The 24,230-nt window shown below is 41.0% G+C and overlaps 1 protein-coding gene across 42 annotated transcripts in view; it reads right to left on the bottom strand.

Annotated features, from left to right (window-relative positions):
- The window catches only part of DAB1 (DAB adaptor protein 1), a 1,247,092-nt gene that overhangs the window by 373,612 nt on the left and 849,250 nt on the right, over nucleotides 1-24,230 (bottom strand). The window lies entirely within an intron of this gene.

Genomic DNA, 24,230 nt, shown 5'->3' with positions numbered 1-24,230 from the left:
TGACTTGGAAATATAAAACAATCCATGTCCTGCCGAACCATAAATTCTCCTTCTCACCAGTGTGGATTCAGAAAGACCAGACAGGCCTTGGACCTGGACATCCGAGGCATGGAGTGTGAATTTCAAAGGAGGCAAAGTAAATAGACCTTGCAGGGCGGCCGCCATGGAGTATCCTACATCCAACTCACTGACTGTTGTAATCGCCACAAAAACATGTCTGATGGCATATGGCCATGGGTGTTCTGTTAATTTATCATTTCAATGTACTTTTTATGTGCCAGGTAGCCATTCGACCAATACCAATTCAATGTCTGCTCTGTGTGCATTACTATTCAGACACTGGGATATAAAAGAATAATATTTAGTAAGTTTTTAATGGAACTATATGAATACATACGACTGATATTTACATATACATTTATGGAAGCATCTAATGACAGGTGATTTATTTCTCTTATTCACCCACTCAATATTTACTGGGGCTCTATGACTTGCCTGGCAGTACTAGGCCATGGGGAAACAAAACTCACAGCCCTGCTCTCAGGACTTACTCTACAGGGGAAGTCAATATAGGAACAAGTATTTGTAGTGCTCCGGTTTGTATCTACATTTTGTTTTAAACTCTCAGAGATTCACTTCATTTTGTATGTAGAACATGGAAGATCTTTGTTCAGCCACCACTTTAAGGCAGGGATTCTCAACCAGGGGCTATTTTGCGCCCCAGGGGACAATGTTTTGAGACCTTTTGGATTGTCACATGTGACGTGGGGAGGTGCTACTGAAATGTACTGGGTAGAGGCCAGGGATGCTACTAAACATCCTAAAATGCATAGCAAAGAATTATCTGGCACAAAATGTCAATACTACTGAAACAGGGAAATCCTGCTTACGGTATGTTTGAGCATTTTAAAAGCATCACGTCCAACTTTAAAACTCAGGAATATTTACAGAATTAGAAAATTTAGCAAAGAGGCCTGTGGCCTTTTTCTAAGAAAAAGTCCACAGAATCGAAGACAAATTATTCAATTGGATTTGCATGGAAATAATAAACATTCGCAGGAATGCCTTAACGTCTGCCTTACCCGAGAGGAAACTCATAGACATTTACAAATTATGACAATTTCTCTATATACACCATAAACTGGTATGTTTAATACCTCCTGATTCACAAGGGAGAGAATGGTGCCAAAGTCTGCCTTTGGATTTCCACCTTGTGGGGCCTGCTATTTAAGACCTTACATCTTCCAGTTACAAGAAGAACTTATCTCCAGAAAGACACATGGGCCCTGAGGCCTAATTCAAGATTTGAGGAAAGCTGTAACTCAGGCATCAGACAATCAATATTCCAATTTGGAATTTAGCACTTTGGAGCCTGCATGTTCAGAAACACACATAAAGGATCTGCTTATGATTGAGGCCCAACTCATATTTATAATATAATCACCTAATAAAAACGGTAATGACCTCCGGCTGACTTTACACAGCATGCTTTGGCGCACAAGCTCCATAAAAGGATTTTCACAGACCTTGCCTTCAAGAAAATACATCTAAGCTCTTGGTTTTTTTTTTTTTTTTTTTTCCTATCGAGGCTGAAGAGCTTTTTAAAAACACCATTTTGCTTTCAGAGTGCCTACATACACAATATGTACAGTAGATTATCTTATAATAGTATGATATTTTCCTCAAGAACTCTTTCTGTTTATACACATGGCCTTTAAGATGAATACACTTCTCGGAGTATCCACTTTACAAGCAAAAAGCGACTTCTCTCTCCTTCCATGACTACCTTAAAGAAATAAAGCAAGTCTGAGCATGGTGGCTCGTGCCCATAATCCCAGCACTTTGCGAGGCCGAGGTGAGAGGATCATTTGAGCCCAGGAGTTTGAGACCAGCCTGAGCAACAGAGTGAGACTACATCTTTAGGAAAAAAAAAAAAAAAATCCAAAATTTAGCTGGGCATGGTGGCATGCACCTATAGTCTCAGCTACTCCAGGAAGCTGAGGTAAGAGGATCCCATGAGCCTGGGAGTTCAAGGCTGCAGTGAGCTGTGCTCGTGACACTGCACTCCAGCTTGGGTGTGACAGAACAAGACCCTGTCTCTAAAATAAATTAGAAAGAATGAAAGCAAGAAATGAAGATGTCAATTCATTAGAATCCTTAGGTGCTGGTTTGTTGGATCCATCCCTCTATCTCTTCTGACTGGTTCTGTGACCTCTTAATGATGCTCAATGGTGGTTAAATGTTAACACCACATAATGGGACTGATAAGCCGTGTTCAGTTAACAGCAAAATAAAGTTCTCTAGAAGAAAGAAATGTGTATGTGCACGTGTCTGTGTATGCCTTTTGTGTTTAACAGAAGCAGTCCTGGTACAGCCCCCTATCTGCCCCCTCAAAGGCACCATTGGAAAGCATTTGTATTTAATAGGAAATAAAAGAGAATCATGCATTGCAGTCACAAGCGCAAAACAGGGAGGAGTGCTATAAAGAGATCTCATCTCTATAAGTTTATCGGCCTCCCAAATTGCCCATGCTCTACTTTTATTATCTGTGATCTATTGTTTCCGTATCTGAAAATTACTTCCTGAATCTATTAGGAAAAGTGGATGAAAAGAAATCAGCAGTCGCAAATTCTGGTCCAAGCAGAATAAATCAGGGAGGGTGGCTCTCGTGCCACGGGCATAGGCATGAACATATTTCAAGAACGTAATCGCTGGCTTCTTATAAAATTCGAGTTCATCTTTCCCCGTTGCAAATTATATATCTGTGGCACCCTTCTGAAACACATATCAGAAGACACTTGAAGGATTATTAAAGAATTGGATACAATTTTTCCAGCCTTATTTCAGACTCCTCCAGGAAGCATATCCCAAAGGGGATAAAGAAGTATGCATATTTTTTTGAGCCCAGAAAAAATTGTTTATTACAATTTTATGCAACCTTTCTATGGTAAACCCATGGGGACAGGTCCCTTTGCTGGAATTTGAATCTGCTGACACAGGCATGCTAAGTTTACCTGTGACAAATTAAAATAAACAAACCAAAAAATGCTTTATGTTTTAACAGTAAACCTTTGTTGCATAAATGAAAAAATTGACTATTTTATTATCAATGATGAGGCTAAATATTTTGGCAGTAAGGTAAACAAAATAATAAACAAAACATCTTCAGAATAGATAAGCATTTTTGTCAGAGGGTATTATGATATAGATCACCCAACAGAACAAAGTTTTGTAATTTCAATGCCTTATTTACTCATAAATCAAGAACATGTAAACCTTTACTAATTTATTTTAAACGTTTATATTAAGACATGTATTATTTTGTTTGGAAAGCAAGCTTTTTATGGAAGTGAATCATTTTTCAAATTAATACCATTCTATTAATATTTGACGTAAAAAGACATTTATTCCACAGTAAATCCCTTTTCCAATTATGCTCAATAAATTTATGGTTGTATTATTTGGAAATAAAAATTAAGTGTTTAAGCTTCAAAGAGTCTTGATCTTTCCAAGAGACCTAGACAATTATTTCTTCATTTCCTGCCCTTCCTGGTCTCTTCAGCCTCCGCCCATAAACAGGACAGCCTGGCTCTGGTGGGTAGCTCTAAACCCCTGGGTGCATACTACAGTCATTTAGAAATCTTTTATAAAATACCTGGGTAGCACCTCTAGAGACAAAGGTGCAATTGGTCTGAAAATGGCCTGTGCATCAGTATTTTCTAGAAAATATTTCACATGAAGCCAGTGGTAGGGGCTCTCTTTGGTCTGTGAGTATAGCTAAAGCCCACCCTTTTGAGCAGGAAGGTTGAAGATCCCGACCTAAATCTCCGTAAGGTGCAGCATCCCATTTTGTAATGGCTGGTCCTGCTATGACCTGCCATTCTATTCCAGGACACAGGCTTCTGCCCAGTTCCAGAACCACTAATCATAACAATAGAGCATTCATTTAGTGCTTGTTCTGCCACTCTGATTTCCAGGTCCCAACCCTTCTGTCTGTCCCTGGCTGTGCACATGTAGCAACTGATGGGGACAAAGGAACTCCCATCACCCTAGGATTGAGCTTCACCCCACAGAAGCCCTCCACACGAGCAGGTGGCTGTCTCCTCTCCCACTCATTTCCTCCCTCACAGCCAAGCACACTCAGTGATAAGGAGTTCTTAGTATTAAGCTAAGTGCTCGATCTCCAGGATCTCACTGAACCCTCACAACAATCCCAAGTCAGAGAACATTATTAGATCACTTAAGCAGGGGCAGAAGCTGAGATGAAGTCACTTGCTCAAGTAATAGAGCTAGGAAGTATCAGAGATAGGTCTTGATTCCAGCCCTGGTGATAAATGCCATGCTTATTAACCTCTACAACAGCCAAAAGTTATATGATGCTTGCTATGTCCCAGACAAGCTCTAAGGAGGCTCTTTTACATAGATTAAAGTAAATATCAGAACAGGAGCCTGGGACACAGAAATATATGCAACATGCCCAAGGTTACAGGGTTACTAAACATGAGGGCCAGCATTTGAATCCAGGCAGTCTTGTCGTAGAGCCCAAACTCCGAACCACTTGACCCCACTCTCTTAACCACCACACTGGAGCCTAGGTAATGCTGACTGCTATGACCCTGTCCTTCCTCTGGGCACACAGCATGGTAGCCTCATGCATGTGTGTCAGTGTGTGTCTACTTGGATGTAAGAGCAAGTCTTTTCATTTCTATCTCCTTAGAATCTAATACAGTGCCTGGCAAACAGTAGGTATTTAATAAAGAGCTGTTTGACTGTTGATACATTCCTTCATTCAACAAACATTTTGTGTATTGCCTTCCATGAGCTTCCAGACAGAAAGATGAATCGAGCATGGTTCCTGTCTTAAGGAAGTTTGATATAACTGCAGAGACACAGACACAGACAATTGTCATATTTCATGACGCATGCATTCCCAGAGGTATGGACAGATGCTGGGATGTGTTGTAAGAGATTCCATGGTAACACAAAATGCCCAAAGTTCCTTCCCATTATGGCTTGCTCCACCCAAGCAATCTGGGTACTTTCCCTTACATTTTTCCCAAAATCAACTGCTCTGCCAGACTTACTCCAAAACACTGCATTTTTGAGATATGCAGCCTCTAGTTAAACCCTTTCCACTCTCAGTCCCCAGTTTCTCTAGTCTGCCTGTGTACATTTGCACTGATCATCAATGGGCAAGGATCCAGGCCATCCCATCTAGACTTAGTCTTGCACACTGCTGGGAACTGTCACAGTTAAGCTGGTGCTGCCTCATAGAAGAATTCCTACAATCCTCACCTAAGTAAAAACTCTATCTTTTGTTTCTGATCATACTATTTACCACTAGGAGATTAATAATGTGAGAATTTAAGCTTCGCGATGCAGGAATATCTGACTGTTTTATTCACCCCACAGAAGCCCTCCACACGAGCAGGTGGCTGTCTCCTCTCCCACTCATTTCCTCCCCCACAGCTAAGCACACTCAGTGATAAGGAGTTCTTAGTATTAAGCTAAGTGCTCGATCTCTAGGATCTCACTGAACCCTCATAACAATCCCAAGAACATGTAAACCTTTATTAGGTTCTAGGCACTAGAGTGCCTAGAACAGTCTCTGGCAAACATTAAATATCTGTTGAGTGAATAAACAAATACCTGTTACTTGCATGTTTGTTTCCAGCTACCCTTGAACATCTCAGGGACAGGGATGACTTTGTATCTCCGGAACTTAGTAAAGTGCCTGGCACACGGTAGATGCTTAATAAATGTTTCATGAGTGACTGGATGAATGAACAAATGGATAAAGACAGAGACAGGAAACTGTTCAAAGATAAAGAGACTCATCAAAATGTACAGCCTAGTGAAAAACTGCCATCTTCAACTAGTTTTATTAATGGAAAAGATACAGCATTATTTTGCTTAATGGTTCTTTTCAACAAAATTTCCCTAGCTAAACACACATACATATATGTAGAGAGAACTCAATGTTAAGTCCACTTGAAAGATATGAATTTGATGATTGAATCTGACAGAAAATGTTAAAAGGCAGGCCACTGTTCAGGTACCAGTGGCTCATGCCTGTAATCCCAACATTTTGGGAGGCTGAGGTGGGCAGATCACTTGAGGTCAGGAATTTGAGACCAGCCTGGCCAACATGGTGAAACCCCATCTCTATTAAAAATACAAAAATTAGCTGGGCATGGCAGCACATACCTGTAACCTCAGCTACATGGGAGGCTGAGGAATGAGAATCGCTTGAACCCAGGAGGTGGAGGTTGCAGTGAGCCTAGATCATGCCACTGCACTCCAGCCTGGGTGACACAGCAAGACTTCCTCTTAAAAAAAAAAAAAAAAAAAAAAAAAAAAGGCCACCGATAAGAAGTCCATTGGCATGAAGAAGTATTTCTCAAATGTGGTCTAGGTATGCCCACATCAAATTCATCTAGGACCTTGTCAAAAATGAAGATAACTGAGCACCACTTCTTGTCCACAGAATCAGAATCTTTGGGGAGAGGTGCCCAGAAACTGTCAATTCAGACAACCTCCTCAGGTGATTCTTAGGCACATAAACATTGAGAATCATAGGCATATGTATATAGTCTTCCGCTCCTGCTACCATGGCCAAGGGTATATTTGAAAGTCAAACAGAACTACAAATTAGGTAATGCAGAGGACTTTTTCCAGTCAAGTCCTCCCTCTTACTACCTGAAAGGCTCAAAATGTAAGGCATTATAATTGCTACATGTCACCTAAGAAACTTCTATCAGGGCCCCAGCAAGACATAGATGGCATCCTCCAGCTGCGTAACCTTAGGGTTCATAAAGGGACTGTTTCCAAAGGCGTGGGCAGAGTTATGGGGAAGCTACAGGGGATGATGCAGTACTGCAGAGCTAGTAACCCTGGGGAGCTGTTACCACTCCAAGGCCTGAGGGACAGGAGGAAGGAGCAGTTATAGAATCTAAAAATAGAGGCTGGATAGAAAGGACCCTTCTGCAGGACTGTGACCTCTGGTGGAGGAAGATGGCTAGACTTCAGCAATCCTGAAATGTGGGAGATGGGAAATAAACTCTCCAGCTTCACTCATGCCCTACCAGAGGCCTCCTGCAAATGTTCCCCCCACATCCTCCCACCACCCCCCCAATCCCTGCCAAATGAACCAGAGGCCAGAGGGCAAGAATGCTAATGGAATCATATGGGCCAGTTTCTCAGGGCTCAGAGCAGGATAGAGGCAGGGTCTGGAGAGACAAACAAAAGACATCCAGCACAAACCTCCAACTCTCTCAAGAGAACTCAGTTGCCGACACTATTTTTGACTCCTTTGCCAAAGGGGCACTGTCTCCAATTGGAATGGCCATTATATTATCACCCACATTCCCAAGGCTAGTTTAGCACTAAAAACAAAAACTAGTAATATTCTGCCCCTGTCTAGAGATGAGAGCCAGGCAATCATCAAATAAAAGAGGTTTTAGGGCTGACGAGCTAGTCTTAAATCCTGTGGAACTCCTCAAATTTGAATCTTTTTCTTAATTATGAAATAGCTATAAGTAAAGCCACCCATTCTGCCTACCTTGATATGTCTTCCATAATCATCACATGAGGTATTGGGTATTAAGTGTCTCTGTGAAATTACCAAGCCCTATAAGATACTAAGTTATAATTCCCTCCAGGAAGTACAGTACAGATGTGCAAATCTGTGCATTAGAAGGATGGAGCAACCAATTTTGTTTTCACACTTGGGTGATCTGTGCCCAAATCAAAGACAAACCACAACATATGCTTTTGTGTGAGTTTTCTTATTTTTAGCAATGCTAAATGGGAGAAGAAGGAGTCACTGGAATGTACAAAATTTGGCAGTGCAGCACAGAATGCCTCAGTGACTTGGAGGGGGGTTAAGAACATATGTTTAACAGTCTTTTTCATGGACCCAAAAGGAGAATATTGAGGATGTCACTGCTTACCAAAAAAACTGTTGCTACTCCAAGCATTTCCTACCTTTGATTAGCTTCTCTTCTAAAGTAAATTAATAGTAGTGGAGTGAAAAGAGCACTGGAGCAAATGTCAAAAGACCTAGCTTCTAGATGCTGCCTCTGTCCCTGTTAGTTCTTGGGGACTAGAGCTAACCTGAAGTTTCTAAACTGTGCTGTGGGTAAACCTAGGGTGGTTCTTTACAGTTATCTCAAGGTCTATCATAAGAGCTCCTGAAGGTGAGGAAGAAGCAGGTAGTAAGGAGGGGTTACCGTTAAGAAACCCCCTCCCCCACCATCTTTTCCTATTTCATACCTTGAGGTTATGTGTGGGATCACATAGGTCCCCACTGCTTAAAAAACACAAACAAATACATCCTTAAACAGATGATCTCTAAGATATCTTAAAATGTAACATAAGAGAGTTTAATAAACTTAGTTCCATCCCACTGCATTTGGAACTGTGAAGTCACAAGCATTTGCCCAAGTCCACCTTTCAGTAGACTAAAGCATGAACCATCGTATCTAAGGAAGTTACAAAGTAAGAATCAACTACCCAGAGTGAAATTAATACTTCAGCTCACAGGCAGGTTTGCTATGAACATTTGTTAGAATAAAGGTAAACTGGGTAACTTTTCCCCATCAGGTGTGGTTTAGCTGCCAGACCAACAGTTTGATCATTGCATGCTAACAACTGCCTAAGGCTGGAACCTGCCAGCCAGGTCCCAACATTCAACCAAGTGAGTGCCCCAGGGTAACAAACAATGCTGTTTCCTTGTTCACCAGCTGTAACAACTTTCTCCCAAATCAGGCAAACAAGGGCAGATTCAGTATTACATACTGGAGACGGTGTGAACTCCAAGCCACCTATAGACTATGATTTACCTCTCTCAGCATTTTGCAAAGATGTAGTAGAAAGATATCCGACCTTCATGAAGAAGATCAAGGACTTGCATTCAAAATCCACTACTCATCAACACCATGACTTTGGGTAAATTATTTCACCACTCTGATGCCAGTTTTTCCATTTGCCAAATGGAAGTGGTGATATTAGCTCATATGTGAATCCATGTGAAGCTCTTAGAAAAGTTTATGGCACATAGCAAACACTCAACTAATAAGAGTTGTTGTTTCTATTATTTTGTCAATAACTTAGTAAGTGCCAAGCACTCTGCAAAGTTTTAACAGTCACCAAATATTTATTGAGCACCTAGTTGGTGTCAGGCAGCATTCATTATTTCCTTTAATCCCACTACAACCCTCTGAAGTAGGTCGTATTATTTTCATTCTATAGAAATGAAAATAGAGACACATAGAAATGAATAACAAAAAACTGAGAAGTGAAGCCATCTGATCTAAACTAGGCTTTATATTTCCTGGAGGCTGCCATAAAGTTGATATGGTGTTGTCATGTAAATAAAGCACCTAGCCTAGAGCAGATTCTTATAAATAGGGCTACCATTATTAACTTAATCTGTTACCACACTCTTTAGCATCCTCTTACCCAAATATTGGTCAATCAGATATCACTTTGTACTTTTTACCATAGCTAACATCTTTGTCTTTACCTATTGAAGGGTTTTCCTTAAAGTGGCCAGAAGTTTAGATAATTCAGCTTAGTACAAAGCCTGGAACATAGTGACAATGATGGTAATGAAGGTGATGATAATGATGATGATGATCGTAATGAGTATAATGTGTTTATATTGCACGTCAACAATGAGAATACAAAGGTGAAATGGCATTGGCCTCTGGACTCTTACATGGCTAGGTCTAGTGGGGAGACATAAAGCACAGTAATAAAATATTACAGCAGGAACTGAGACGTGAGTGAATCAAGAAGGACTTCACAGAAGAGGCAGCCTTTGATTTATAACATGCAGGATATAGAGGAGTTTGATGAACACACAATCAAAGGATATTCTCAACAGAAAGGCTGTGCCTAAGTCCTCCTTCAAACTCCAGGCCTAGCACATGCAGCACCTCAATCCATTTGTTGATTACATTTGAAATGTAAGAGTTGATGATTATGAGTCTCCTATACCTCCTCCAAGCTTATATCCCATCCCACTCCTAACATATTGGTAAGACTTCAGAGAGAGGGAGTAAGGAGAGAGAAATTCTCTCATGTAACCTGCTTATTGTAAAGAAATACAACGTCATGTTTCCCTGTCATTCCCAAAGGGCTGTTTCTACACGACAGGCTAATCACCTGCAAAATTACCATGAGGTGCTAGTTCTTAGTTATGTACAAGCAGAACAGCATTCAAAGCATCTTCACATGGTTGGTTTTTATAACTTAAGAAAGACTGCTCTGATTTAGCTTATTTTTCCAATTCAAACTTAGAAGATAATAGAACAAATGGATATGGTACCTGTCAAATGAGAGAGAAATAGAAACGCAGGGAACAAGCCTTGGGTAATCAATTCAAGCTTCTTACGTGTAGTCAATGAGAGAGTGTAATTATGTTGGAGTCCAGAGTATAAAGCATAACGCTCTTGAGTATTTTTATATAGAAGATGTTGCTCTTAAAATACTGATGATGTGCAATGTCTATAGAATAAATACAGCCTGGTATCACAGAGTTGCATGCATCACTCATGCAGAATGCTTGCTGTGTTCTCTCTCTCTTCATATGGATGATCTCTGTTTTGTTCAGGTCCGGGAAGCAGCCCTGTCACATACTAGCACAACTTTCAATGGAAATTTGTTGTGAGGAAACCAGTCTCCTCACCATTTTCTCCTGCACACGCCATCTGCCTCAGCTAGTCTGCCATGTACAGAGGCTCCCAAATCCACTGAAATAAATCTGTGGTGTCTGTACAATCAATTCTCTAAGAATATGACTTTATAGGTTCTCCGCCCACATTCATCCCTTATTATTAACAATTGGGCATTGGTTTCCAGATTTATCTCAGAACTGATGGTGTGAAATTCAAGTTTGAGCTCACTGCTTTCCCAGACAGAGATAGCCCCTGGTCCTGGGGTGACCTGAATCTGATGAGCTTCCCAAGCCTGGCTCAGAAGTCCAGATGCTGAAGACAGATGTGGCTGCTTCCTGCTGATCACAACAAAGAAGCTGTTGGGTGGCTTGTTTGTATATAAGCATAAGCAAATGCTGTGGGGTTGAGGCTGCCAATTACGCCTCTAAATTGTACAGGGTATGATAATGCTTTCACCCGCCCTCTTCCTGTCTCAGTTGAGAGACTCACCCTATCTGAGGAAGAACCAATGAGATTTACCGTGTGTGCTTGGGAAGATCAATAGCAAACCAATACACTCTCACCCAACAGCAAGGAAGGAGACATAGGAAAATGACTGCAAATCAGAGATTCGAAATGCCACACTGCTAGCCACAGACTGAGCCCCTGACCAAAATACTTCAGCTTGCTTGAGTCAGTTTCCTCTTAATGAGGATGAATCCTTACCTCCCAATGTTGGTTGATCTGAGACTCATTCATTTATCCATTCATTCTCAACAAATGTTTATTGAGTGCTGTATTAGTTTTCTTTTGCTGCCATAACAAATTACGACAAACTCAGTGGTTCAAAACAACACAATTTTATTATTTTCACTGCTATAGAAATCCAATAAAGGTATTTCTAGACTAAAATCAAAATATCCAGAAAGCCACGTTCCTTTCTGGAGCTTCAAAGGGAGAATCCATTTCCTTGCTTTTTCCAGCTTTTAAAAGCCACTGATTCCTTGACTTGTGGCCCTTTTCTTACATCTACAAAGCCAACAATGGTGAGTCCTTCTTACGCTGCCAGCTCTCTGGTTCTTTGCAGCCAGGGAAAGGTTCTCAGCTTTTAGAGATTCAGATGGTTCGACTGGTCCACCAATCCAAGGATCTTGATAATCCAAGATCCTCATATCAAGGTCCTTATATTAATGGTATCTGCTGAGTCTCTTTTTCCATATAAGGTAACATCTTCATAGGTTCCGAGGATTAGGGCATGACATCTTTGGGGCCCATTATTCTGTCTACCTAAGGAATGCATTCTTTTTGTTAGCAAACAAACAAACAAAAAAGATCCCTGCCTCAAAGAACTAACATTCTAGGGGCAGACTATAAACAATAAACATAAAACCAGCAAGTATACAGAATGTTGGAAGGTATGAGTCCTATGAAAAAATAAAAGTAGAGAAAGGTGAGGGGAATAAAAGTGCCAGGGCTCGGGGGTTGGACTGTAGTGTTAAATAAGGTGGTAGTATATATTACAGAGAGTGAGCTGCTGGTTAAGAGTGGAATGAAAGAAATTGAGATTAGGAAAGAGCTGCAGTTATCGGGGAATGACAAGGTCATTAATTTTTTTAAAAATGTATTTAGAGGATTTTGAGAGCCTAGCACACACCGGTTTTGTTTTTCCTTCCAACAGCAATTTTCTATGATAAGAGCCTGTTCATCTCTGTCCCTCTGATTCTCAGGTTGGGGTATTTTAGCCCACAGTGAATCAGACTTTGAAGCACAATGAAGAGCACAGAAACCTAACTCTGCACATTACTGGCAGGATGATCTGGAGCTGTCATTTTCCTTCTTTGAACCTCAACATTTTCATGGGTTCACTGGCACTTGCCCCTAGAATCTCATACTATTTGGAGAATCAAGATCAGTAAGTGTAATGAAAACAGTGTGGTGTTGGCATAAAGATAGACATAGAGACCAATAGAAGAGAATAGAAAGCCAAGAAATAAACCTTCACATAGAAGATCAAATGATTTTTGACAAGGGTTAAATTCAGTGGGGAAAAGACAGTGTCTTTAGCAAATTAGTGTTGGGAAAACTGAATATCTAGATGCAAAAGAATGAAATTGGACCCTTACCTTATGCCATTTACAAAAATTACCTCAAAATGGCTCAAAGACCTAACCATGAAACTTACAACTACAAAACTTTTGAAAGAAAACACAAAGGAAAAGTTTCACAATATTAAATTTAGCAACAACTTTTTGGATATGATACCAAAAGCACAAACAACAAAAGTAAAAATATATAAATCACACTATATCAAAATTTAAAACACCTGTGCATCAAAGGACATGATCAACAGAGTAATAAGTGATGAGAGAAAATATCTGCAAATCATACATAAGGGGTTAATATCCAGAATATATAAAGTATTCTTACAACTCAACAAGAACAAAATAACCCAATTTAAAAATAAGCAAAAAACTTGAATGCTCATTTCTCCAAAGAAGATATACAAATTGCCAACAAGCATTTGAAAAGATGCCCAACATCACCAATCATTAGGAAAATGCAAATTAAAGCCACAGTGAGATATCACTTCACATCTGTTAGGATGGCTACTATACAAACAAACAACAAACAGAAAATAACGAGTGTTGGTGATGATGTGGAGGAACTGGAACCCTGCAAACCACTGGTGGGAATGTTAAATGGTGCAGTCACTATGGAAAACAGTATGATGGTTCCTCAAAAAGATAAACATAGAATTATCATATTATTCAGCAATTCTACTTCTGAATATACACCCAAAAGAACTGAAAGCAGTATCATGAAGTAGTACGCACATTCGTCTACCCATATTCATAGCAGCATTATTCACAATAGCCAAAAGGCAGAAGCAACCCCAATATCCATTGACAGATGAATGGATAAACCAAGTGTGATAAATACATACAGTGAAATATGATTCAGCCTTTTAAAGGAAGGAAATTCTGACACATGCATGAACCTTGAGGATATTTTGCTAATTGAAATAAGCCAATCACAATTCCACTTTTATAATGTATCTAGAGTAGTTAAATTCATAGAAAGTAGAATGATAGCTGCCAGGAACTGGGGGGTGGAGGGAAAAAATGGAGAGTAATTGTTTAAAGGGTACAGAGTTTCAATTTTGCATAATGAAAAAGTTCTGGAGATTGGTTGCACAAAATTGTGAATAGCCAATATTACTGAACAACATACACTTAAAAATGGTTAAGATGATAAATTTTACATGTAATTCATATCACAATGAAAAATTCGTCATAAAAATAAAAATATGTCAGATCAGTAAGGATGTACATGTAGGATATTTGTAAAGCATGTCAAAAATGTACATACTCCCCCATGCTATGACACGCTCTCTAGAAGAATGGGTTATACAGAAACACAAACCCCATCTCGGATCATTGATGATGAACAATACACACATGGGGATGTCTGCCCAGAGTCAACAGCAGCAGCAGGACACAGATGCTCAGGGTCTCCAGGGCAGACCATATACTCCCATTGCCCAGATAAAAACTTAGGGATTAGCTATTATTCAAACACTGCCAATCAGTGCAAATAAAATATGTTACTACATTTTGGAAAAAGAGAAATAGGACAACCTTGAGTCTAGATGCTTCACATAAAATTATTTCTTGAATTTGTATTAGCTCCTTTTACTGCTTCAGAATCTCAGAGAAGTTCATAGGCACAGGCATGGCTTAGCCTGTGTAAAGCAAGAAGATGTGTGGCAGGAAGTAGCTCCATGTAGTCTTTCTGTGTGGTTCTGGGCAGGATAAAAATCACTTTTTGGATCATCTGTAATGCATTCATTCAGCAAACATTTACTTAGCAACTACCATATGCTAGCTCTTGGCCAGGCATTGGTGATGTGTAGGAAAATGAGACATAGCCCCTGCCTTGAAGGAGACACAGTTGAACTGAGGAGTCAGAAAAGAAAACCTGTAATTACATCTCAAATGTGCAGAGTTCAGAGGCAAGAGACAGCATGACATACTCAGAGAAAGAGTAAACGGTTCAGTCAGGGTGAAATATAGGCATTAAGGCAGGGAACTAGGGAGAAAGGGCCTCAAAATGTACTGGGTTAGAACAAAATGCAATTTAACTCTAGCCATATGGTAGTGTTGCTCATTAAAATGTCCCCAAAATGGCAAAGTGCCATGGAGTCTACCAAACGGTGCTGCACTTTATTACTAATTTCATTTTGCTTACAAAGGAATGATGGTTCACTGATCACTCCCCTTGGAAGGTATTTAAATATGTCCTTAGCCACCTCTTGAAAGAGGCACAGTTGAGTGAGTTAAGAGCATGGGTTACAGAGTTAGCAACAGTAAAGGTTTCCATTCACATGGTGTCACTCCACAGCCCGTGCAGCCGTGGGTGAGTGACTGGGCTACTCAGTGACTGTTTCTGCAGGATAACATGGGAAACAGAATGGCTTCCACCTCTCTGGGTTGCTGTTAGGGTTAGGTGAGGTCAGGGAAGTCAACAGCTTAGCATGTAGCAAGGACTTCATAAATGGCATGGATGGTATCTATCCATTTATTCATCAGCCTTTTAATGGGCACTGTTCTAGATCCTGAAGATACAAAGATAAATAAAGCAGAGTCTTTATCCTTCAAGGAACCTCCACACTAGTGGTCAGATAGACACAATTATACACTAGGACAATGGAAGGTCAATTTGTTTCATCTCCACCTCACTTAGGCCCCTTGGGGAAAAAAAAAAAAAGGACATATCTTTTTTCATCTCTATAAACATGGGACAGAATTCCCGTCAGCTTTACTGGGGCCTACAGGAGGTGAGGGCCAGCCCTGGAAAACTGGTAACAAAACAACCTGAGACTGAATAGAACCCATTGTAGGTCCTATATTCTATATTCAGTAGAGCCTGTCAGGACCAGGAAGGACCCTAGAGATCAAATGGATCAACTCCTTTACTTTGCAGATGAACAAACTGAGGCTCAAAAGATCAAAAGATTCACCTAAGTTCACTCCATTACATTGAGTCTTGCTCCTGAAATGCCCTCTTCTATCTTCTGGTTGTGCGCGTGTGTGTGTGTGTGTGTGTAATGGCAGAACATGCTCTTCACAACAGATTTTTCAAATGGGGAAAATAAATTTTAAAATGTTTACAAATTCTCTCCATTTTTACCTCTTAAAACCTGAGGCCCATGCAACATTAAGCTGTAGAACGATTCTGCTTTATCCTGCTTCCAGGGTGCGTCTGTGAGCTGCCTTCTGATCCCATCCGCTCTTTGTTCCAGGAAGCCATCTACTTCCCATGGTGGGGAGCCACATCCAGCTCCCTCACGGGACTCTCAGCAGTGGAATCCGCATAATCATCAGTCTAACCCTGTTTTCTTAAGATTTATCCAGCTCTCTACTTTCTCCACTTTGAGGTTGACAATACTACTTTGGATTTAGTCAATGAGGGTTTGGATTCACTTCCCTCACTTACTAGGTGAGAGACCTCAAGCAAGTCACTAACCCTCTCCAAGCCTCAGTTTCCTCTTATGGAAAATGGGTACAATACTCCTTACCTCTGTAAGTTAGTGTGAAGACTAAGATGATGTGTACAGAGCCAGCACAATCTCAACTGGTCCATCTTTGAGTTTTGAACTGTGTATCTCTTGCATTTAGTAATAAAATAGATTACTGCCAAATCACGTTTTGTGTATATATGTGTGTATATGTACACACACCCACACATACACACACCCAAGCCCCTCTTCTAATCATCATAATAACGTTGTAAACCCATGAGCAGACCAGGCACAGTGGTTCACTCCTGTAATCCCAGCACTTTGGCGGAGGTGGGCGGATGATGAGGTCAAGAGTTCAGGAGCAGCCTGGCCAATATTGTGAAGCCCCATCTCTACTTAAAATACAAAAATTAGCTAGGCAGAGGGGCAGGCTCCGGTAGTCCCAGCTACTCGGGAGGCTGAGGCAGAAGAATTGCCTGAACCCGGGAGGTGGAGGTTGCAGTGAGCCGAGATCACGCCACTGCACTCCAGCCTGGGCAACAGAGTGAGACTCGGTCTCAAAAAAAAAAAAAAGAGAGAAAACTGAGGTACAAAGGTTAAAATGCCTGGTACCAGCCCTTCCACCAGAAAGTCAAGACAGATGAAATTGTCTTCAACTACACTCACCTATGATCTATCTGCTACATGCCCCTCTGTCTTCTTCCTCCAGTCTTTCAGCAGATTCTAAATACAAGCATCGAAGGTTGACTTCATCTCCATTTCCAAGCACTTTCGTGAACTGCTGGACTCATCTCCCAATAATGACCTTTTTCACTCATGCAGTTGAGTCCTCATATCCTTGCATGCATTTTCCTTTACACATCTCTCTGTGTGGGGCTTGTGCACTCGCAAATGTGATTATTTCTCCTTCTCAATAAATAAACATCAAGATCATACATCTTTCAACAAACAATTCCTTTCACACAGTCACCAGATGTTTGTGAAACAACAATCCTGTCCCTATATGATTCTTCTATTGACCAACCCTGCAGCCCTATTTATCCAGAACATATCCATCATCCTAGATGGCCCTGTTCCTTGTGCTAAAACTACAATAGGTATCTCCTCCCTCAGATTCCCATGGGCCTCTGGCATTTTCTGCTCTTTGTGTTTCCCAGTCTTTGTATAGGTGGTTCTGTCCCAAAGTGATGTAATCTCATTAAAATCTTTGAGGCTCCTCTGTACCCCTCCTCTCTGTCCAGCCACCTGTGCCTGCCCCCAGTTTCATCACAAACTCTGAGCCCTATCCCCTCTCCTGGGCCTCTCCACCTTCTGCAACTCCGTTCCACCTCCAGTTGGCCTGCTATCTTTTTCTGCTTTAGTCTCTGCCTGGTCTCTTTCTCTGAAAGCTCATCCCTCTCCTTTCTCTTCTCCACTATGCGCTTCAGACAAAGACAGACTTTTGAAAGTGAGCTCAGCTTCCTATTCTCACAGCTCGTTTCCCCTTCTCATTTTCTTCTTATCCCTCTTGTTTACCCCACATTACTTTATCACTCTCCTACTCCGTGACCCTAAATCTCTCTTCTTCACAGAATTCTGCTCCCTCTCACAAACTCCTCCTCTTGCCCACTCTGAAGTCTCAGCAACAAACATTATTTCAAAACGTGCCCTAGCTCTGCATGGCCTCTTCTTTCATTCAGGGCCCTTGAAGCTGTCCCAGCTCTGCCTGCCTCCTTTTTATGTTATTCTTTTAGAAAGACATTTCAAAGATATTCTCTTTCACACCACAAGAGTAACTGACAATGCATGCCTCAACTCCCCCCCTTATTTTAAACAGGAGACATGGCTGGAACCTTGTTCTATGCACCCCCAAACACAGCCTCTATTTACCATTCTTGTTGTCATTATCTTGGCTCTGGTCCTAATTATTTCTCTCCTACACCCCTAAACACACATCCCTGACTTATTTCTTGTCAATTTCCATCTGTCCTTCACACCTTCTACTCCAGACTGATTCCAAAAAGCAAATTTGATCAATTAGTTCCCCAGCTGACAAGGTTTCATTGGTTCCCCATTACTTTCAGCATGAAGTCAAAACTCTCCAGTATGGCATGTAAGGTTCTGCATGCCCTAGCCCCTGCCTACCACCATAGCTCAATTCCTCTACTCAGCACAATACAAGATCACCGGGGAACGGTAACACGGGACTGCTTTGTACCCACGTGGGTTCAAATAAGAGAAATGCACCATGGTAGTTCATGTTGCCCTGCCTCAAATATGATGTTCCCACACTGCATATATGATGAACTCCTATTGGCCTTTATCCTATTATCCTAACATCCTTCTGGGTTCAACTCAACAAAAGAAATGAAGGATGGATAAATGGAGGGATGGGGAAAGAGAGGCAGGGAGAGAGGGAAGGAAGGAGCATACTACTGCATAGTACATGGGTACAATTTGTGACCAATAGCTATTTCCATAGTAATTATAACTAAATTGTTCCCCAAATGAAATGTATCGGGCAGGTCACTAGCCCTATACTTTCCAAGATACAGAAAATTTAGATACCTAACTCCCCCCACAGAAACAAGCTTGATAACAACAATAACGTAATAGCTAATATACGTCACCCCAGAAAACTTCTGAGTTCTTTACCTGTATCAACTCATTTATTCCTCAGTAAACAGTGAGGAAACACAAACATGTCAAGTAATTTGCTTAAAGTCATACAGTTTTTAGTGCAGGGTCACAGTGTAAACCCAGGCCACCTGGCCCCCAAACCAATGTTGTTAATACTGCATCCATGGTCTGCTCTTATAAGTGGCACTATGAACACACACCAAACTTTCTTCAACAAGTCTTCAATATCTCCCATGCTCACAGACTTATTATAGACAACGCAGGTTTTGGCCCTATGTGGCCTCTTAAGTAAGACTGTAACCTTCTTCCAGGAGTCCATCAGGATGAAAAGAATATGGAATTTGAATCAGAAGACCTGATGGGATTCAAGTTCCATCCGTAATATTCATTAGTTGTGTGGCCTTAGGCAAATCACTTAACTTGGACTTCAATTTCCGCCTGTAATGGAGATATTAACACCTGCCCTCATAGGGATACTCCAAAGTATAAATGAGATAATGTCTATGAAAATATTTTACAAAAGGTATCATTTCAATTCTAGCAGTTCTATTCAGGCACCAAAATAATCATGATTGTACTCCTGACCTGAAAATCACCTGGAGCTCCTTAATTCATGGAAACCAAAGTTCTGCAAGCAAGTGCCCTGAATTTATTCCAGTGGCATGGATAATCAGAGCCCTGGCATATAACCTTCTTCTGGACAATTAACATTTATTCTGTACAAAGTTACTCCTCCTTTCAAAGCTTCCCTTGAAGGGGGCCTACAAAGATGAATTCAGCTGCCTCCAAGGACAAGACAAGGAGAAATCAAGAAGAGAAAGAAAAGCCAGTTTTGACCCATTTTCATTTCATTATTCAGCCTGTCTTAATCTTCCCAATTTTTTTTTTTTTTTTTTTGAGACGGAGTTTCACTCTTGTTGCCCAGGCTGGAGTGCAATGGCATGATCTTGACTCACCGCAACCTCCACCTCCCAGGTTCAAACAGTACTCAGCCTCCCGAGTAGCTGGGATTACAGGCACGCACTACCACACCCAGCTAATTTTGTATTTTTAGTAGACATGGGGTTTCTCCATGTTGAGGCTGGTCTCGAACTCCTGACCTCAGGTGATCCGCCCGCCTCGGCCTCCCAAAGTGCTGGGATTACAGGCATGAGCCACCACGCCCGGCCCCAATTTTTATTTTACTTTTTGCTGTTTTCGTTCTCTCAACTTCCTGTTTACAAATGCTAACCATGCATCCCAGGTCATTCTAAGGTGGAAATCTGCTTTAAGAAAACCCAAATTCCTAGCTGTCCTCCTTCTCCTACATACATTTGTATGCCCATGGCTCACACAAGCATTCCATTGCTGTCCTTCTAACCTCTTGATCTACATGATCTTTTCCCACAAATAGTTTAAGTTCTTCCACCTTGCACCCAGTGGCCATGCTTTTTCTGTAGCTGAACAGAAGCTTAATTAGTATCTCACACAGCCAGCCAGGGACAGAGCTGGGCTTTGAATCCAGATCTCCTATCCACAGCCAAAGCTCATTGTAGCATAGCACACTGCCACCCTAACTCCATGTTTTTGCTTCCAAGAATGTCCATTGACTCACAAGCATTTAATAACCCAGTAGTATGCTTGGCACTGACATATTCAAGAAATTCAGGCTAAGAAGCAAGAAGAATATAATAAACACACTCAAAGATGTATGAACAAAGAAGAGGCTGCAACAGAGGCATCTGTTACTTCTTCATGATCTATTTTGTTGCAAGGATGTAGCATTAATGAGTATAGTAACTCACAATTCTTTATTATAGAATCCATCAAACATAAAATAACTAAGAGAAGCAATTGAGTCATGTTGTTAACCTCTGTAATATTCAAGGTCTAGCTCCCTGCTTGGCACATGGGAGGCATACTAAAACCATCAACTAATTAATGCTTCAGTAAGCTTGAATCTCCAAGAGCATGAGCCCTGTATGTTGTGGATTCATTAATTTATTTAACAACCAACATTCACTGAACATCTACTACATGTAGATATGTTCTGGAAAACAAAAAAGACTACAAGACAGCTCAATACCCCACAAATGTGTCTTGATGCTATCAGATGAAAATAACTGTATAAGATGCTTCTGGAGCACTGATACACTAATCCATCTGTGCATTCTTCCGGTCTTTTTAAAAGCAGAGGAATAAATACACAAACACACACACACACACACAAACACACACACACACAGAGAGAGAGAGAAAAGAGAGAGAGCAAGGGGAGAGAGGGGAGAGAGAGAAGATAGAGGCAGAGAGGGCAATTTCATGTTGCTGGAAAGTTGCATTTTTTTTTAGGTAAAAATGCAGTATTAATACCAAGAATGACTCTCATCACAATATTTATTATTCATTTGTCTCTCCTAGATAAGTTTAGTTTCAGTCAGGCTCCACAATGTCTTAGCAGTTTTTAATAAACCAGATCAGACTCATGCAGGTACACTTTAAGGATAATTTCAAACAGCAGCAGTCAGTCCAAACTTCCCTAGTCATTTAACAAAGCATGTAATGGCCAGGCACAGTGGCTTACAGCTGTAATCCCAGCACTTTGGGAGCTTGAGGCGGGCAGATCACAAGATCAGGAGATTGAGACCAGCCATGGCCAATATGGTGAAATCCCATCTCTACTCAAAATGCAAAAATTAGCCGGGCGTGGTGGTGGGCGCCTGTAGTCCCAGTTACTCAGGAGGCCGAGGCAGGAGAATCGCTTGAACCCAGGAGGCGGAGGTTGCAGTGAGCGAGATTGCACCACTGCACTTCAGCCTGGGTGACAGAGCAAGCCTCTGTCTCAAAACAACAACAACAAAAAGCATGTAATGAACACTCCTACTTATTAGGTTTAATTTTCTTCCTGCATTCGAAACATATTGGTTGAGCAGTAATGCACTGTGCTAGGTACTGAGCGAAACAATGCTCCTTGCAACCTAAGACCTCAGTCTTCATGAGGAAAAATCTTAAACCGATAAATTAAATTCCAGGAAATGCAGTTAGAACAAAAAAGGGAAGAATTAGCTCTGACCAAAAGAGTCTGAGAAAACAGGAGAAATATTTTGGGTGCATCTTGAAAGAAGGATGAAAGTTGTCCAGGTGAGGAGGGTAGGGAAAATATAATTCCATGATATGGAAGAGTATTTCTAAACCCTGACTTGTGAGAGGAACTGGCATGTTCAGGAAATAGCCAGATCAATATGACTCAAGCAATCTGCATGTGGGACTGGGAAGATGGAGATGGGGACAGTAGAGTATCTGTAAAGTAACAAAGCACCATGTGACAGCATGCTGTGCCACCCATTAAGCCACAGAGATTTGATTTTCCCAAAATTCCCTTAAGAGACAGTATCATATTGGGAGGAAAAGTGTAAGCTTTGGTGCCAGTCTGCCCGGGCTCCACATTCAGGATGTACTATCTCTTCAATGTGTGACCTTTTTTAAAATGTATTTTGTAAATGAAAGTAAACATTGTATATATTTATGGTGTACAACATGATGTTTTGATATATATACACATTGTGGAATGGCTAAATCGAGCCATTTCCTCACTGTGTGACCTGAGCAAGCTAATTCTTTGGCCTCGGTTTCTTATGAAAAATGGGGATGATTATAATAGGACCTAACTCACAGGGTTGTTGTGACAGCTAAATGAGCATTTAGAGTAATGCCAGATCACTGAGATATATTGCAAAGTCATTACTGCCAGTGATTCATTAAAATAATTTTTGGTTTTTTCACCTCAGCATAGGGATCTGATTCAGGCAAGCATTTCAGGAACTGCCCATAGCTGGCGCTTATAATGATGAACAAAGACATAAATCAGGAGGCTGGGTGCAGTGGCTCATGCCTGTAATCCTAGCACTTTAGGAGATGGAGACAGGTGATAGCTCGAGCCCAGGAGTTCGAGACCAGCCTGGGCAACATGATGCGGCCCCATCTATACAAAAAAAAAAAAATACTAAAATTAGCTGGACATGGTGGCGTGCACCTGTAGTCCCAGTTACTCAGGAGGCTGAGGTGGATCACTGAGCCCAGAGAAGTAGAGGCTGCAGTGAGCCATGATCGTATTACAGCCTGGGTGACAGAGTGAGACCCCTTCTCAAAAAATGAAAATCAAAAGAAATAGATCTGGGTCAGCAAACTACAACCAGTGGGCCAAATCTGGATGGACGATTGCTGTTTTCCCAAGTAAAGTTTTATTGGAACACACTCACTTGTGTATTTTCCATTGCTACTTTTGAGCTACAACAACTGAATTGAGTAGTTGCAACAGACACCATATATCCTGCCAGGTCAAAAATATTTACGACCTGAATCTTTGTAGAAAAAGGTTCAATGACCCTTGAGATAGATGACTGAAGGCTATAAGGCCAAGATAGGTGGCCTACATATAGGTAGATCTACATGTGTATCTATAATCTAGAACCTTGATTCAAAAACTTGCTCATTATCTTTTCCTGCTTTGGTCACTAAACTAGTAGTTCTCAACGTAGCATTATGCTGTAATTGTTTATATGAGCGGGCTTCTCTGTTAACCTTTATCATATACGGTGCAGGCCATTCACCGTAGATCTTACCAGATTATTAGAGCCAACACAGGCAGTGCTTCGTTCAAACGATCTTTTCCTTAACACAGGTTGAATTACATTCCCCTTCTTCTATCAGACCAACACCAGACCCAATGGGCATTGTGTTGCAAAGGCAAACTGCTGAAGGCAGAGAGCTTCGAAAACCACTTGCTTTCCAACAGAAACACAGTTACCTTAGCCTCTAGTCTCCAGGTACAAAAACAGCTTTTGTGGTTTTCTGAAATACAAGAGATCTCAATCACTGTTTACTGAACCTTAAACCTTGACAAAATAGGTTACTTCCAGGTCCTGAACTAGTTTCAGATTTATCCTTTCCTTAAAGAACTACAAAAGAGAATAAGCTGTATGCACCACATTCTTTTTGTTATGTTTGAATTAGGGGTTAGCACAGAAGGAAATGCTTTTCAATGAACCTTCTCTGCAGATGCCCCTGGAAAACCGGCTGACCATGCCCTTAGAGCAGTATGTTCTAAAACAGTTTTTGGGAACACGATTTTAATAGGTGCCTATAAGAACAGGGAGCATTTTCCTGTCTATAAAAGACCAAGGCCAAATTTTTAAATGTCAAACATACTTGTTTCTAACAGGACTTCCAGAGCCTTTAACTGTGCATTGAGACATAAAGCATGCAGAGTTGCCCAAACTTATTTGACCAAAGGAAACCTTTATAGGTCTGATTTTCCTTGGAATGTGGTTTGGGGAATGTTTTTAGATTATAGATTATCATAAGGTTTCCTGATGGATACGACCCCCTTTCCACATTCTCTTAGAAAGGATATAATCATTAAAAATTGGTTGTTTCTGCATTTCTGCCCATCA

The sequence above is a fragment of the Macaca fascicularis genome, chromosome 1, assembly GCF_037993035.2.
Source record: "Macaca fascicularis isolate 582-1 chromosome 1, T2T-MFA8v1.1".
Lineage (NCBI taxonomy): Eukaryota > Metazoa > Chordata > Mammalia > Primates > Cercopithecidae > Macaca > Macaca fascicularis.
This window is presented reverse-complemented; position numbering and strand designations above follow the sequence as displayed.